The sequence below is a fragment of the Bos indicus genome, chromosome 15 (genome assembly GCF_029378745.1).
Source record: "Bos indicus isolate NIAB-ARS_2022 breed Sahiwal x Tharparkar chromosome 15, NIAB-ARS_B.indTharparkar_mat_pri_1.0, whole genome shotgun sequence".
Taxonomy (NCBI): domain Eukaryota; kingdom Metazoa; phylum Chordata; class Mammalia; order Artiodactyla; family Bovidae; genus Bos; species Bos indicus.
In genome coordinates this window covers 80,380,939-80,396,039 of record NC_091774.1, presented here as the reverse complement: position 1 = coordinate 80,396,039, position 15,101 = coordinate 80,380,939, and the positions used below count along the sequence as shown (strand labels likewise).

At 37.6% G+C, this 15,101-nt stretch overlaps 1 pseudogene; it reads left to right on the top strand.

Moving 5' to 3' along the window:
* Positions 1–10,522: 10,522 nt before the first annotated feature.
* Positions 10,523–11,526, top strand: LOC139187263 (olfactory receptor 5M3-like; annotated as a pseudogene).
* Positions 11,527–15,101: the final 3,575 nt, after the last annotated feature.

Genomic DNA, 15,101 nt, shown 5'->3' with positions numbered 1-15,101 from the left:
ACCATGCCTCTGGGTCATCCCAGTGCACCAGCCCCAAGCATCCTATACTGTTATGCTGCTGCTGCTGCTGCTGCTGAGTTGCTTCAATAGTGTCCAACTCTGTGCGACCCCGTAGACGGCAGCCCACCAGGCTCCACCATCCCTGGGATTCTCCAGGCAAGAACACTGGAGTGGGTTGCCATTTCCTTCTCCAGTGCATGAAAGTGAAAAGTGAAAGTGAAGTCGCTCAGTCGTGTCCGACTCTTCGTGACCCCATGGACTGCAGCCTACCAGGCTCCTCCGTCTGTGGGATTTTTCCATGGAAGAATACTGGAGTGGGTCACCATTGCCTTCTGGCTATATTGTTATACATTTATTCAAATTATATAAGTCTATTAGTTTCATTTATATGGTTTGGGCAGCTGAAAAATGAAGTGCTATTCATATTGACCACATTGTGATGTTCAGTTCAGTGGTTAAGTTGTGTCCAACTCTTTGTGACCCCATGGACTGCAGCAAGCCAGGTTTCCCTGTCCTTCACCAACTCCTGGAGCTTATTCAAACTCATGTCCATTGAGCCGGTGATGCTATCTAACCATCTCATCCTCTGTCATCCATTCCTCTCCCTCCTTCAATCTTTCCCAGCACCAGGGTCTTTTCTAAGGAGTCAGTTTTTCACACAAAGTAGCCAAAATATTAGAGCTTCAGCTTCAACATCAGTCCTTCCAAAGAATATTCAGGGTTTATTTGCTTTCAGATAGACTGGATTGATCTCTTTGCAGTCCAAGAGATTCTCAGGATCTTCTCCAACACCACAGTTCAAAAGCATCAATTCTTCACCACTCAGCTTTCTTTCCAATCCAACTCTCACATCCATACATGACTACTGGAAAGACCATAGCTTTGGCTAGATGGATTTTGTTGGCAAAGTAATGCCTCTGTTTTTTAATATGCTGTCCAGGCTAGTCATAACTTTTCTTCCAAAGAACAAGCGTCTTTTAATTTCATGGGTGTAGTCACCATCTGCAGTGATTTTGGAGCCCTCTCCCCCCAAAATAAAGTATCTCTCTGTTTCCATTGCTTCCCCATCTATTTCCGTGAAGTTATGGGACCAGATGCCATGATCTCAGTTTTCTGAATGCTGAGTTTTAAGCCAACTTTTTCAGTCTCCTCTTTAATTTTCATCAAGAAGCTCTTTAGTTCTTCTCTTTCTGCCATAAGGGTGATGTCATCATCTTGAGGATATTGTTATTTCTCCCAGAAATCTCGATTCCAGATTGTCCTTCATCCAGCCTGGCACTTCACAAGATGTACTCTGCATTGAAATTAAATAAGCAGGGTGACAATATACAGCTTTGATGGACTTCTTTCCCAATTTGGAACCATTCTGTTGTTCCAAGTCCATTTCTAACAGTGGCAGACTTTATTGTTTTGGGCTCCAAAATCACTGCAGATGGTGAGTGTAGCCATGAAATTAGAAGATGCTTTACTCCTTGGAAGAAAGGTTATCACCAATCTAGACCCCATATTAAAAAGCAGAGACATTACTTTGCCAACAAAGGTCCATCTAGTCAAGTCTATGGTTTTTCCAGTTGTCATGTACGAATGTGAGAGTTGGACTATAAAGAAAGCTGAGACTAAAGTTGGACTATAAAGAAAGCATCACTATGAACAAAGCTAGTGGAGGTGATGGAATTCTAGTTAAGCTATTTCAAAACCTGAAAGATGATGCTGTGAAAGTGCTGCACTCAATATGCCAGCAAATTTTGAAAACTCAGCAGTGGCCACAGGACTGGAAAAGATCAGTTTTCATTCCAATCCCAGAAGAAAGGCAATGCCAAGAAATGCTCAAACTACCACACAATTGCACTCATCTCACATGCTAGTAGAGTAATGCTAAAAATTCTCCAAGCCAGGCTTCAGCAATTCGTGAACTGTGAACTTCCAGATGTTCAAGCTGGTTTTAGAAAAGACAGAGGAACCAGAGATCAAATTGCCAACATCTGCTGGATCATGGAAAAAGCAAGAGAGTTCCAGAAAAACATCTATTTCTGCTTTATTGACTATGCCAAAGCCTTTGACTGTGTGGATCACATTAAACTCGAAAATTCTGAAAGAGATGGGAATACCAGACCACCTGACCTGCCTCTTGAGATACCCATATGCAGGTCAGGCAGCAACAGTTAGAACTGGACATAGAACAACAGACTGGTTCCAAATAGGAAAAGGAGTACATCAAGGCTGTATATTGTCACCCTACTTATTTAACTTATATGCAGAGTACATCATAAGAAACACTGGGCTGGAAAAAGCACAAGCTGGAATCAAGATTGCCAGAAGAAATATCAATAACCTCAGATATTGCAGATAACACCACCCTTATGGCAGAAAGTGAAGAGGAACTAAAAAGCCTCTTGATGAAGGTGAAAGAGGAGAGTGGAAAAGTTGGCTTAAAGCTCAACATTCAGAAAACTAAGGTCATGGCATCTGGTCCCATCACTTCATGGGAAATAGATGGGGAAACAGTGTCAGACTTTATTTTGGGGGGCTCCAAAATCACTGCATATGGTGACTGCAGCCATGAAATTGAAAGATGCTTACTCCTTGGAAGGAAAGTTATGACCAACCTAGATGGCATATTCAAAAGCAGAGACATTACTTTGCTAACAAAGGTTAATCTAGTCAAGGCTATGGTTTTTCCAGTAGTCATGTATGGATTTGAGAGTTGGACTGTGAAGAAAGCTGAGTGCCAAAGAATTGATGCTTTTGAACTGTGGTGTTGGAGAAGACTCTTGAGAGTCCCTTGGACTGCAAGGAGATCCAACCAGTCCATTCTAAAGGAGACCAGTCCTGGGTGTTCTTTGGAAGGAATGATGCTGAAGCTGAAACTCCAGTACTTTGACCACCTCATGCGAAGAGTTGAATCATTGGAAAAGACTCTGATGCTGGGAGGGATTGGAAGCAGGAGGAGAAGGGGACGGCAGAGGATGAGATGCCATCACCAACTCGAGGGATGTGAGTTTGAGTGAACTCCGGGAGTTGGTGATGGACAGGGAGGCCTGGCGTGCTGTGATTCATGGAGTTGCAAAGAGTTGGACATGACTGAGTGACTGAACTGAACTGAACTGAACACATTTATCCTTATTGCTGTCCTGAGAATGCACTCAGCAGAAGGAAGAAAACCTTCTCTACATGTGGACCCCACTTGACAGCGGTCCCCATATTTTATGGAAATCTTTTCTTCGTGTGTCTCAGAAGTCCAACTGAAGAGTCTGTAGAACAGGGGGAAATGGTGGCTACGTTTTACATCACAGTAATTCCTAAATGTTGTACTCTATGATTTTTAGTCTCAGCAACAAAGATGAAGGAGCAGAACAGCTTTAACTAAATAAAATGGAAAGTTAAAGTATATGATGAGACCCATGGTTCAATAGAAGGGGTAGACAGTTATCATTTCTTTTGGGTAATTTTGAGGAAATTTGTCATTTATGTTTTCCATGAATAGATGAAGATTATGTATAATTGAAAATGTAATAATAGTGTAAACATAAAATAAGCACATTTGAAACAAGAGTCTCTGGGTCTATGAAATCTAAATTTAGTAGGTGTGACTGGAAAAAATTTTATGTAAAATATTTGCAATTTTTATAAATTCACTGTTTTTTTTTTAATTTTATTTTTTAACTACAATATTTTATTGGTTTTGCATATATCAACATGAATCCTCCACAGGTATACACGTGTTCCCTGTTTAGATTCTGATTTTAGAGAAAGTGTAATAGTCTTTTCTTGCACCTAAAATAGATATTGGTTTGGAATATCTGTTATTTTTAGGTGCTTAAATTGACTGTTATTCCACTGTATCTCATTGTTACAATTGTAGATAACATCCCTGATTGTGGAATATTTTATTCAAAATATGCTACAAGCCTCATTCAATAGTATTAATCAATGCAACTGTATCCTAGATGAGTCTGGATTTTTCAAATGTTTACTAATAATTAAATAAACCTCATTTATATGTAAGCATATTTTACTTATATGGTTTCTATTTAAGGCCCATTTGTGTCTTACCTTTAATGACCATCAGAAGGTAATATAATCTCACTGTTGATTTGGAGTTTGGAATGTGTTTCTGTAAATATATTTCAACAACTTATCTTTAGACAATTTTTGGAAAATAGAAAAATATATTTACTCTTATTTTGTTTTATTTTTAAAGAATATTTTTGGGGTTGGTGATAGCAGAAACTAGCAGAAAACTTGCTAGTCCTAGTACATACATATGTAATGTGATTCTTTTATATCTGATTTTAAAATGAACACATTATCAATATAGCAGATATCCTGAATTTTGTTTTTAGCAATACTGTTGCCTGGTTTTCAAAATGTTTTTTTTGAAAGATGAGAAAAATTTGAGGCACAGGTAGCTGCTTGATTGTGAATGAATCTTAAACTTTCTTGTCAATATTCAAATTCTGTTCATTTTCTTTTATTTATCAATATTTTATAAGAAAATTTTAAAAATAAAGTTTTCCTCACAATGATTTCCACAAATGAAACAAAATTATCCATCAACATTATATATGTATGTATAAATGTTATATATGTTACACATATATAGATAGGTTATATGTGTGTTTGCACATGTGTGTGCATGTGTATGTTCCAGAGTATTCAACTTGATCAATACTTTCCAGGAATTTTGTTTAAGAATTTACCTCAGGGTTAAATTAGTTGTCACATAAAATAATCAACATTAATAACATAATCTTGTATGCTATTTTTCTCCTTCTATTTATGTGTGTAACTCTAAACTGCCTAATTTACCAACAGCAGAACTAATTTCTCTACCTAGCTGTATTCTTGCCCTAGATTATAAAACTTAATCAATTTGAAAGCCATATGATTTCAGAGGTAATTATGCAACTAGTGCAATTTTAAGTACTATGAGAAACTATATAATCATTCACATAAAAGTTATTGCATTACACACATATTTAAATATTTAATTTATATAGTTTGCAATTTAGTTTTTGCATGCAGTCTGAAGCAAGATACCAACACTAATTCTCATAGGACATTACCATTAGTAAATTAATAGTCTCTCTAACCCTAATCATATTAAAATGCCAATAATAAATACATAAACTTATTTATAATTATTTTGGCCTACTTCTAAGCATTTTAACCTTCAGTTGAATTAATTAATTCACTTATTTATCCAACGAATATTAGCTGAGTGCCTGTTATGTTTGAGGCTCTGTTTTAGTTATTTGTTATCAGTGAACAAAACAGAAAAAGAAATCCTTGATCTCATGAGACTTATATTCCATTTGTGTGAAACAAGCATAAACCATCAGGAAAATACATAAATAAATCTTAGAGTATATTAGTGATGTTATAGAAAAATCTGGAAAAAATCATCTTGTAAGATAAAGGAGCAAAGGGGGATCTCTGGCTCAGATATGAGAATGAAGGTTGATTTCATTGAGAAGAGGATAATTGAACAAAAATCTCATGAAGGTGGTTTAGAGATGAGCCATGGAGGTCCTTACGGAGCAGTGTTTTAGAAGATGGAGTAACTAAGGAAAAGGCAGATGCAAGCGTTCAAGGAAAGTTTTAAGAACAAATGGAAGCCAGTGTGGCTGCAGCCCAGGGCAGTGAGAAAACTAATGGAATATGAGACCATAGGCATGATAAGGGACTAGAGGCCAAGGTCCTGTGAGCCATGAAGCACAGAACACAAGCTGGGCTTATGAATGTTGAGGAACGTCATCACCAAGTTTAGTGTGATGCAAACCCAAAGCAAAGAACGTTATTTGATCCCAGAATACTTTCAAAATAACTTGAATGGGGGAGGTGGATTTTTTGCTAATCTGTTACAAAACAAAAACTCAGTGATCAACTTTTACTCTAGAGATATACTTTCCCCAGGGTTATTTCTAGAAGATTCTTAATTTTTTTTTTAATAAGGCAAACTTCTCTTGTGGATTTCCAGTTTCTTTTCTACCTGGCATCATCTCATCTCTTACACAACATTCACTTTCCCATTCTGCATCCTTCCTGGGAATACTTTGCTCTATTTAGAGGTTGGTATACAAACACATCTATCTGGAGCTGGAAGATGAAGCTTTCATTATATATTTTATTTTATTATATTCTTCATTAATTATTCCATTTATATTATCCATGTATGGAGGTGTCTATTTGTCAGAGACAGAAATTTTATATTTAGATTTGAATATTTGATTATTAAAAGCTATTAATGAAGCTACAGTTTCCACAAGTGCATTCAGTAATAATTGCACCTTCTTATTTATTATTGGAGGAGGAAATGGCAACTTACTCCAGTATTCTTGCCTGGAGAATCCCATGGACAGAGGAATCTGGTGGGCTGCCATCCATGGGGTTGCAAGAGATCTGAATATGTCTTTTCATACTCTCAAACAATGAAGTTAATACTGTTAATTAATACTTGTTACATCATCTTAAGACACAGAAAAATGAAACACAAAACAAACTAAGAGCAAAGCCTGCCTAAGTTCACAAAATAAGTCATGGGGCCAGAATTCAAAACCACTTTACAACAGAAACAGAATTCTCTAACTGGAATACTTAATGTTTCCTCTTTTCTGGTCCTGGGGGAAAATAATCTACAATTACTGGTAACTTAATTTGAAAGCCAGGGTGATACAATATGGGTAGTTTTTGTACATATTTTTGCCTGAAGAAGATGGTGAGCAAAACTGTCTGTCTCCAAATCCTTCTCTTTTTTCCAGTCTCCATAATTCCTAAGATCAGACCTGACTATTCCATTTTCCCTGTGAGTTCCTCAGAGATCTCAATTACCTGTCTAACCACCACACAGGTTTTCATCTATTTTGCCTTTGTGAGGTACTAACAACACTGATCTTTTATATCATCTTTCTGGATCATCCTTGGTACAGTTAGATGCAATGAGATCTGACATTCCAAATAAAAATTCCTCTTCTGCTGTTTTAAAAGTAAGTGCAAAATCCTGGCACATTTTGTTAACACAATATCAACATGCTCTATTAACATATTTGTAATCTCTTTCCACATTCAGAATCTCTCCTTCATCTTTGTATTTTCTCTATCATTTATGATGGTGTCTAAAACATATCTTTCATTAATATCTCAATCTTTAAAAATCCTTTTTTTTTTTTTTGGTTGAGGGCATTGATCTTATTCAAAAGCTAACATACTATTTTTTTTTCTAATTTTATTTTATTTTTAAACTTTACATAATTGTATTAGTTTTGCCAAATATCAAAATGAATCCGCCACAGGTATACATGTGTTCCCCATCCTGAACCCTCCTCCCTCCTCCCTCCCCATACCATCCCTCTGGGTCGTCCCAGTGCACTAGCCCCAAGCATCCAGTATCGTGCATCGAACCTGGACTGGCAACTCGTTTCTTACATGATATTTTACATGTTTCAATGCCATTCTCCCAAATCTTCCCACCCTCTCCCTCTCCCACAGAGTCCATAAGACTGTTCTATACATCAGTGTCTCTTTTGCTGTCTCGTACACCGGGTTATTGTTACCATCTTTCTAAATTCCATACATATGTGTTAGTATACTGTATTTATGTTTTTCCTTCTGGCTTACTTCACTCTGTATAATAGGCTCCAGTTTCATCCACCTCATTAGAACTGATTCAAATGCATTCTTTTTAATGGCTGAGTAATACTCCATTGTGTATATGTACCACTGCTTTCTTATCCATTCATCTGCTGATGGACATCTAGGTTGCTTCCATGTCCTGGCTATTATAAACAGTGCTGCGATGAACATTGGGGTACACGTGTCTCTTTCCCTTCTGGTTTCCTCAGTGTGTATGCCCAGCAGTGGGATTGCTGGATCATAAGGCAGTTCTATTTCCAGTTTTTTAAGGAATCTCCACACTGTTCTCCATAGTGGCTGTACTAGTTTGCATTCCCACCAACAGTGTAAGAGGGTTCCCTTTTCTCCACATCCTCTCCAGCATTTATTATTTGTAGACTTTTGGATCGCAACCATTCTGACTGGTGTAAAATGGTACCTCATAGTGGTTTTGATTTGCATTTCTCTGATAATGAGTGATGTTGAGCATCTTTTCACGTGTTTGTTAGCCATCTGTATGTCTTCTTTGTAGAAATGTCTATTTAGTTCTTTGGCCCATTTTTTGATTGGGTCGTTTATTTTTCTGGAGTTGAGCTGTAGGAGTTGCTTGTATATTTTTGAGATTAGTTGTTTGTCAGTTGCTTCATTTGCTATTATTTTCTCCCATTCTGAAGGCTGTCTTTTCACCTTGCTAATAGTTTCCTTTGATGTGCAGAAGCTTTTAAGGTTAATTAGGTCCCATTTGTTTATTTTTGCTTTTATTTCCAATATTCTGGGAGGTGGGCCATAGAGGATCCTGCTGTGATGTATGTCGGAGAGTGTTTTGCCTATGTTCTCCTCTAGGAGTTTTATAGTTTCTGGTCTTACGTTGAGATCTTTAATCCATTTTGAGTTTATTTTTGTGTATAACATACTATTTTTAAAACTTTTTATTAAGTTGCATTGTTTGGGTGGTTTACAAACAGTTCTTTGTTCCATTTTTCTTGTTCTGGTTCCCTTGGACTGAGCAGGTTCACAAGCAGCTCAAAATGATACTGTGGCACATTTAGGACAAATATGGCTCTCCTTCGTATCTCAGAAGGATTGCTTCTAGAGCATCACCCTCCACCCTATCCCCCCAGGATCCCCAAATCTGCAGAAACTCAAGTCCCTTGTATACAATGGTGTCATGATTGCATAAAACCTATGCCATCCTTTCATATACTTAAAGTCACCTCTAACTCTTTCTCCTTTCTCTCATTTAAAGCTAAGTAAATGCTAGCTAGACTAAGTGTATTAGAATTCTTTCCCAAACAGTTTTGCATATTTTATGAGGTAAGTTGCATAATTATAAGAATTTGGATAAGACACAAAGATTTCTCATTATTTGATGAATAAACGCTTGTGGATTTTCCTCCATAATACTTATTAACAGAATGCAAGGCACTAGTATTTTCTCATGAAAATATTTTGTGAAGTACTGTCCTGGAGAGGTTCATATGATACAATCTGTATTTGAAAATAAATTTGTAACTATCCAAGAAGCTTTCTTAGACCACTGGATCTCCACGGAAGAGTCAATCATTCCCTGCTGTATCCCCATATTATAACACTGTAGGAATACATCATGATTTTACAAGGTTTAATTACATTACTACCACTTCTCACTAGTGACACTGATCTGGTCTTATCTTTGAATCTGCAGAACATAACAGTGGAGGGTATCTAGTAGATTATAATTACATGCTAGGTTTGTCAGAGTCCTTATCCAGGGAATACACACAATATATGAAAGTGTGTAAGTGATTTAACCCTTTATTTCAAAGATTACTGGGAACAGTTTGTCCCTTTTTAAATGAGTCCAAGTATGAGGTTAGATTAAAAACAAATTTTATCTGATATTTAGGGCTGACAGTTTATTGGATTAAATGGTTTTTCTCTATAATCCTGGAAGTGAAAGTGAAGTCGCTCAGTCTTGTCTGACTCTTTGCGACCCCATGGACTGTAGCCCACCAGGCTCCTCCATCCATGGAATTTTCCAGGAAAGAGTACTGGATGCATGCATGCATGCTAAGTCACTTCAGTTGTGTCCAACTCTATGCGACCCTATGGACAGCAGCCCACCAGGCTCCTCTGTCCATGGGTTTCTCTAGGCAAGAATACTGGAGTGTGTTGCCATTTCCTTCTCCAGGGGATCTTCCTGACCCAGGGATTGAACCCAGGTCTCCCACATTGCAGGAAGACACTGTACTGTCTGAGCCACCAGGGAAGCCCATAATCCTGGAGAACATGCTTATATTAAAATGGAGAAAAAGTATTATTTTTGAGTGACATTAAAAAGAGAAATCTTACCCTCCATAAATATCTTAAAATGAATAATTACCAAAATGCCAGTTGAAAGCAAGGGATATTTAAGAAATAGTCTTGAGCTTCCCTGGTGGCTAAGTGGTAAAGAATCCACCTGCCAATGCAGGAGACTCCGGTTCAGCCCTGGGTTGGGAAGATCCCCTTGAGGAGGAAATGGCAATCTACTCCAGTATTTTTGCCTGCAAAGACTCTGGTGGGCTATAGTCCCTGGAGTCCTAAAGAGTCGGACACAACTGAATACACACACACATACACACTTGGACATTTGGACAATTACAATTTTTAGGAATAGCATGTTTCAATCACATTTTGTACAACTCTTATGTAAGTGGGTCAGTGTATTATATTTGTCAATGTAGATACCTTCAGGGAGCTTGTTAAACAGCAGGTGCTCAGAAAAAAAATTGCTGAAAAAGACTGTCAAAATGAAGTCATAGTTATTTAATTAAAATAAAAGAGAGCATGAATAAAATGTAAATTGATAATAATCAACATCTGATTTTAAATTTATTTACTAAAACTTATCATAGAAGTTTGTATCAAATATTGACTTAGAGAAGAGAAAATGCTCAACTTCACGGATGTGACAGAGTTTATTCTATTGGGACTAACCAGTCGTCGGGAATGGCAAGTTCTCTTGTTCGTCATTTTCCTGCTGGTCTATGTGATCACCGTGGTGGGTAATATCGGCATGATCCTGTTAATTAAGGTCAGTCCACAACTCAGCAGCCCCATGTACTTTTTTTTGAGTCATTTGTCATTTGTTGATATGTGGTTTTCCTCCAATGTCACTCCTAAAATGCTGGAAAACCTGTTATCAGAGACAAAAACGATTTCATACGCTGGCTATTTGGTACAGTGTTTCTTTTTATTGCTCTCGTCCATGTAGAGGTTTTTATTCTTGCTGTGATGGCCTTTGATAGATACATGGCCATTGGGGACCCTTTGCTCTACGGCAGCAAAATGTCAAGGGTTGTCTGTATCTGACTGATTTCTTTCCCTTATGTGTATGGTTTTCTGATTAGTCTGGTATCAACATTATCGACCTATGGCTTGTACTTTTGTGGGAAAATTGAGATCAACCACTTCTACTGTGCAGACCCACCTCTCATCAAAATGGCCTGTGCTGGAACCTTTGTAAAAGAATACACGATGATCACACTAGCTGGCATTGATTTCACATATTCTCTAATTGTAGTTATCCTATCTTACCTGTTCATCCTCATTGCCATTCTACGGATGAACTCGGCGGAAGGTAGGCGCAAGGCCTTTTCCACCTGTGGGTCCCATTTGACAGCTGTTGTCATATTCTACGGAACCCTTATTTTCATGTATCTCAGACGTCCCACAGAGGAGTCTGTGGAGCAGGGGAAGATGGTGGCTGTGTTTTACACCACAGTGATCCCCATGTTGAACCCCATGATCTACAGTCTGAGGAACAGAGATGTGAAAGAGGCCATGAACAAAGTGATTGGAAGAATTTTAACAAGTCAAAATAAAGTTGTATTACATCGGTCCTCTACTATTCATTCATATGTGTCAACAGATCATTGCTCAGTACATAGCTGAAGACATCTTGCATAGAAAGAAAATCAAGAGGAAGACTAAAATTCAGAGAAAGAAGTCGATTGACCGATTCATGCTTACATAAGTAATCAAATGACTTAAATTTAGTAAATAAATTAATAGAATATGTTATTTGAGCCTAAGTTCACAGGTCTAGTCATTGAAGTGATTCACACTCAGCTAGAATGAGATGATTTTGCTTTATTTTTTTTTATTCAAAAATGCAGTGGGTGAGTTTAGGAAAGGCTTATCAATGCACCTATTAAGAGGTTAATTTGGTGTAGAAAAATAACATTTTGTTTAGTTTTCTAGGCTGAGTGTGTAAAAATTGTGGCCTTGCTAATGGTTTTGAGCTTGTGTGATATTTAATGCTACTTTCAGTGTGAGACATGGATCTATTCAGAGACTTCTGCTTTGAAAACAGGAACCCTATTGTATTTCATCTTTTTTCAGTTTTTTGGTGTTCACAACACAGAGTAGAGTAAGTGTTTCTCTTTACTGATTCCTAGAACCTCTATATTCTAACCTAAGGCCAACAGGGACCAGGCCGCACACATCTCATGGACACCAGCTAGCGTCTTCATTCTCACTGAAAAGTGGGCGGAATTAGTGAATTTCTCATACTGAAAGCACAGTTCTCCAGATTCCACTTAAAAAATTAAATCAATATTCCTGTGGATTATTTTGCCTATTTTTGACCAAATAATTATTTGAAAATTTAAAATATTTTAAAATATTATTTGCATTGAAAGAAATAAAAAATTTGTTGTTGTCTATTTGCTATTAACAATGACATGAGATATATATATATGTGTGTGTGTGTCCATACATATGTCCATACATATAATATTAACATAATTTAGTTTGTCTCATAATTCAAGAGAAATTTTGTCATACAAGTATGAGGCAACAACTTTAAAATTTGGTTTTCTCTAAAGTTTCTATGTCCTCTAATATAAATAAATACATAATTCAAACCTACTGAAATGTCATTTGTGCATTTAATTTATATACTTAATCACAAAATTAGCTGCAAAGATATCAGTATAAAATTATACTGATGCACTATGAAAATAAACCTTCTTTGTACAAGTGGATATTTTTATTTACCTCTGGAAAAGCAGAAATGCATATGAATTCATTTCCACATAGATATAGGTATATCATGAGTGCGGAACATTTCATGCAAAGATGAGCTCAGTAAAGGACAGAAATGGTATGGACCTAACAGAAGCAGAAGGTATTAAGAAGAGATGGCAAGAATACATAGAAAAACTGTACAAAAAAGATCTTCACAACCCAGATAATCACGATGGTGTGATCACTGACCTAGAGCCAGACATCCTGCAATGTGAACTCAAGTGGGCCTTAGAAAGCATCACTATGAACAAAGTTAGTGGAGGTGATAGAATTCCAGTTGAGCTATTCCAAATCCTGAAAGATGATGCTGTAAAAATGCTGCACTCAATATGCCAGCAAATTTGGAAAAGATCAGTTTTCATTCCAATCCCTAAGAAAGGAAATGCCAAAGAATGCTCAAACTACCACACAATTGCACTCATCTCACACGCTAGTAAAGTAATGCTCAAAATTCTCCAAGCCAGGCTTCAGCAATTTGTGAACTGTGAACTTCCTGGTGTTCAAGCTTGTTTTAGAAAAGACAGAGGAACCAGAGATCAAATTGCCAACATCTGCTGGATCATGGAAAAAGCAAGAGAGTTCCAGAAAAACGTCTATTTCTGCTTTATTGACTATGCTAAAGCCTTTGACTGTGTGGATCACAATAAACTGTGGAAAATTCTGAAAGAGATGGGAATACCAGACCACCTGATCTGCCTCTTGAGAAATTTGTATGCAGGTCAGAAAGCAACAGTTAGAACTGGACATGGAACAACAGACTGGTTCCAAATAGGAAAAGGACTTCGTCAAGGCTATATATTGTCACCCTGTTTATTTAACTTCTATGCAGAGTACATCATGAGAAACACTGGACTGGAAGAAACACAAGCTGGAATCAAGATTGCCGGGAGAAATATCAATAACCTCAGATATGCAGATGACACCACCCTTATGGCAGAAAGTGAAGAGGAACTCAAAAGCCTCTTGATGAAAGTGAAAGTGGAGAGTGAAAGAGTTGACTTAAAACTCAACATTCAGAAAATGAAGATTATGGCATCTGGTCCCATCACTTCATGGGAAATAGATGGGGAAACAGTGGAAACAGTGTCAGACTTTATTTTTCTGGGCTCCAAAATCACTGCAGATGGTGACTGCAGCCATGAAATTAAAAGACACTCCTTGGAAGGAAAGTTATGACCAACCTAGATAGCATATTCAAAAGCAGAGACATTACTTTGCCAACAAAGGTTCATCTAGTCAAGGCTATGGTTTTTCCTGTGGTCATGTATGGATATGAGAGTTGGACCGTGAAGAAGGCTGAGTGCCGAAGAATTGATGCTTTTGAACTGTGGTGTTGGAGAAGACTCTTGAGAGTCCCTTGGACTGCAAGGAGATCCAACCAGTCCATTCTGAAGGAGATCAGCCCTGGGATTTCTTTGGAAAGAATGATGCTAAAACTGAAACTCCAGTACTTTGGCCACCTCATGCGAAGAGTTGACTCATTGGAAAAGACTCTGATGCTGGGAGGGATTGGGGGCAGGAGGAGAAGGGGACGACAGAGGATGAGATGGCTGGATGGCATCACTGACTCGATGGACATGAGTCTCAGTGAACTCAGGGAGTTGGTGATGGACAGGGAGGCCTGGCGTGCTGCAATTCATGGGGTCGCAAAGAGTTGGACATGACTGAGCGACTGATCTGATCTGATTTTAAAGTTCTTTGCATACTATCGTTGCTAATTTTGATTAAATTATATTACTATTACTGTGTCTAGAGTTGGAAAACTTAAACCCCTTAAACATTTTAAGATCTTACACAGTTAATATTACTTTCTAAGTGAGTTAAAAGTAATTTCTTTTGGCGGTAAGACCATGTGTTTATCATTTGTTGCAAACTCTCAATATATCAAATTAGTTGCTGATTATGAATACATTTTAAAATATATATTAAAGCCTTTTAATTCTATATTAGCAAATGGATTTGGATAACCTTTGTTACCTCTTTTTTTTTTTTTCTTTTCAAAAATGTACCACTTTCTCTACTTTCTTTTGAGAGTTGGTTTAGTGTTACATGAAAAATGATGATGTAAAGTCAATGTTAAATAATGTTACTGATTTTGCAAATTTCAAGTTAAGTTTTGGGTAACATTGAGCCACCTCCCTGATAGCTCAGTTGGTAAAGAATCTGCCTGCAAGGCAGGAGACCCTGGTTCAATTCATGGGTCAGATTAATCCATTGGAGAAGGGATAGGCTACCAACTCCAGTATTCTTGGACTTCCATTGAGGCTCAGCTGGTAAAGAATCAGCCCGCAATGCGGGAGACGTGGGTTCAATCCCTGGATTGGAAGATCCCCTGGTAAAGGGAAAGGCTACCCACTCCAGTATTATTGCCTGGTGAATTCCATGGACTGTATAGTCCATGGGGTTGCAAAGAGTTGGACATGACTGAGCAACTTACA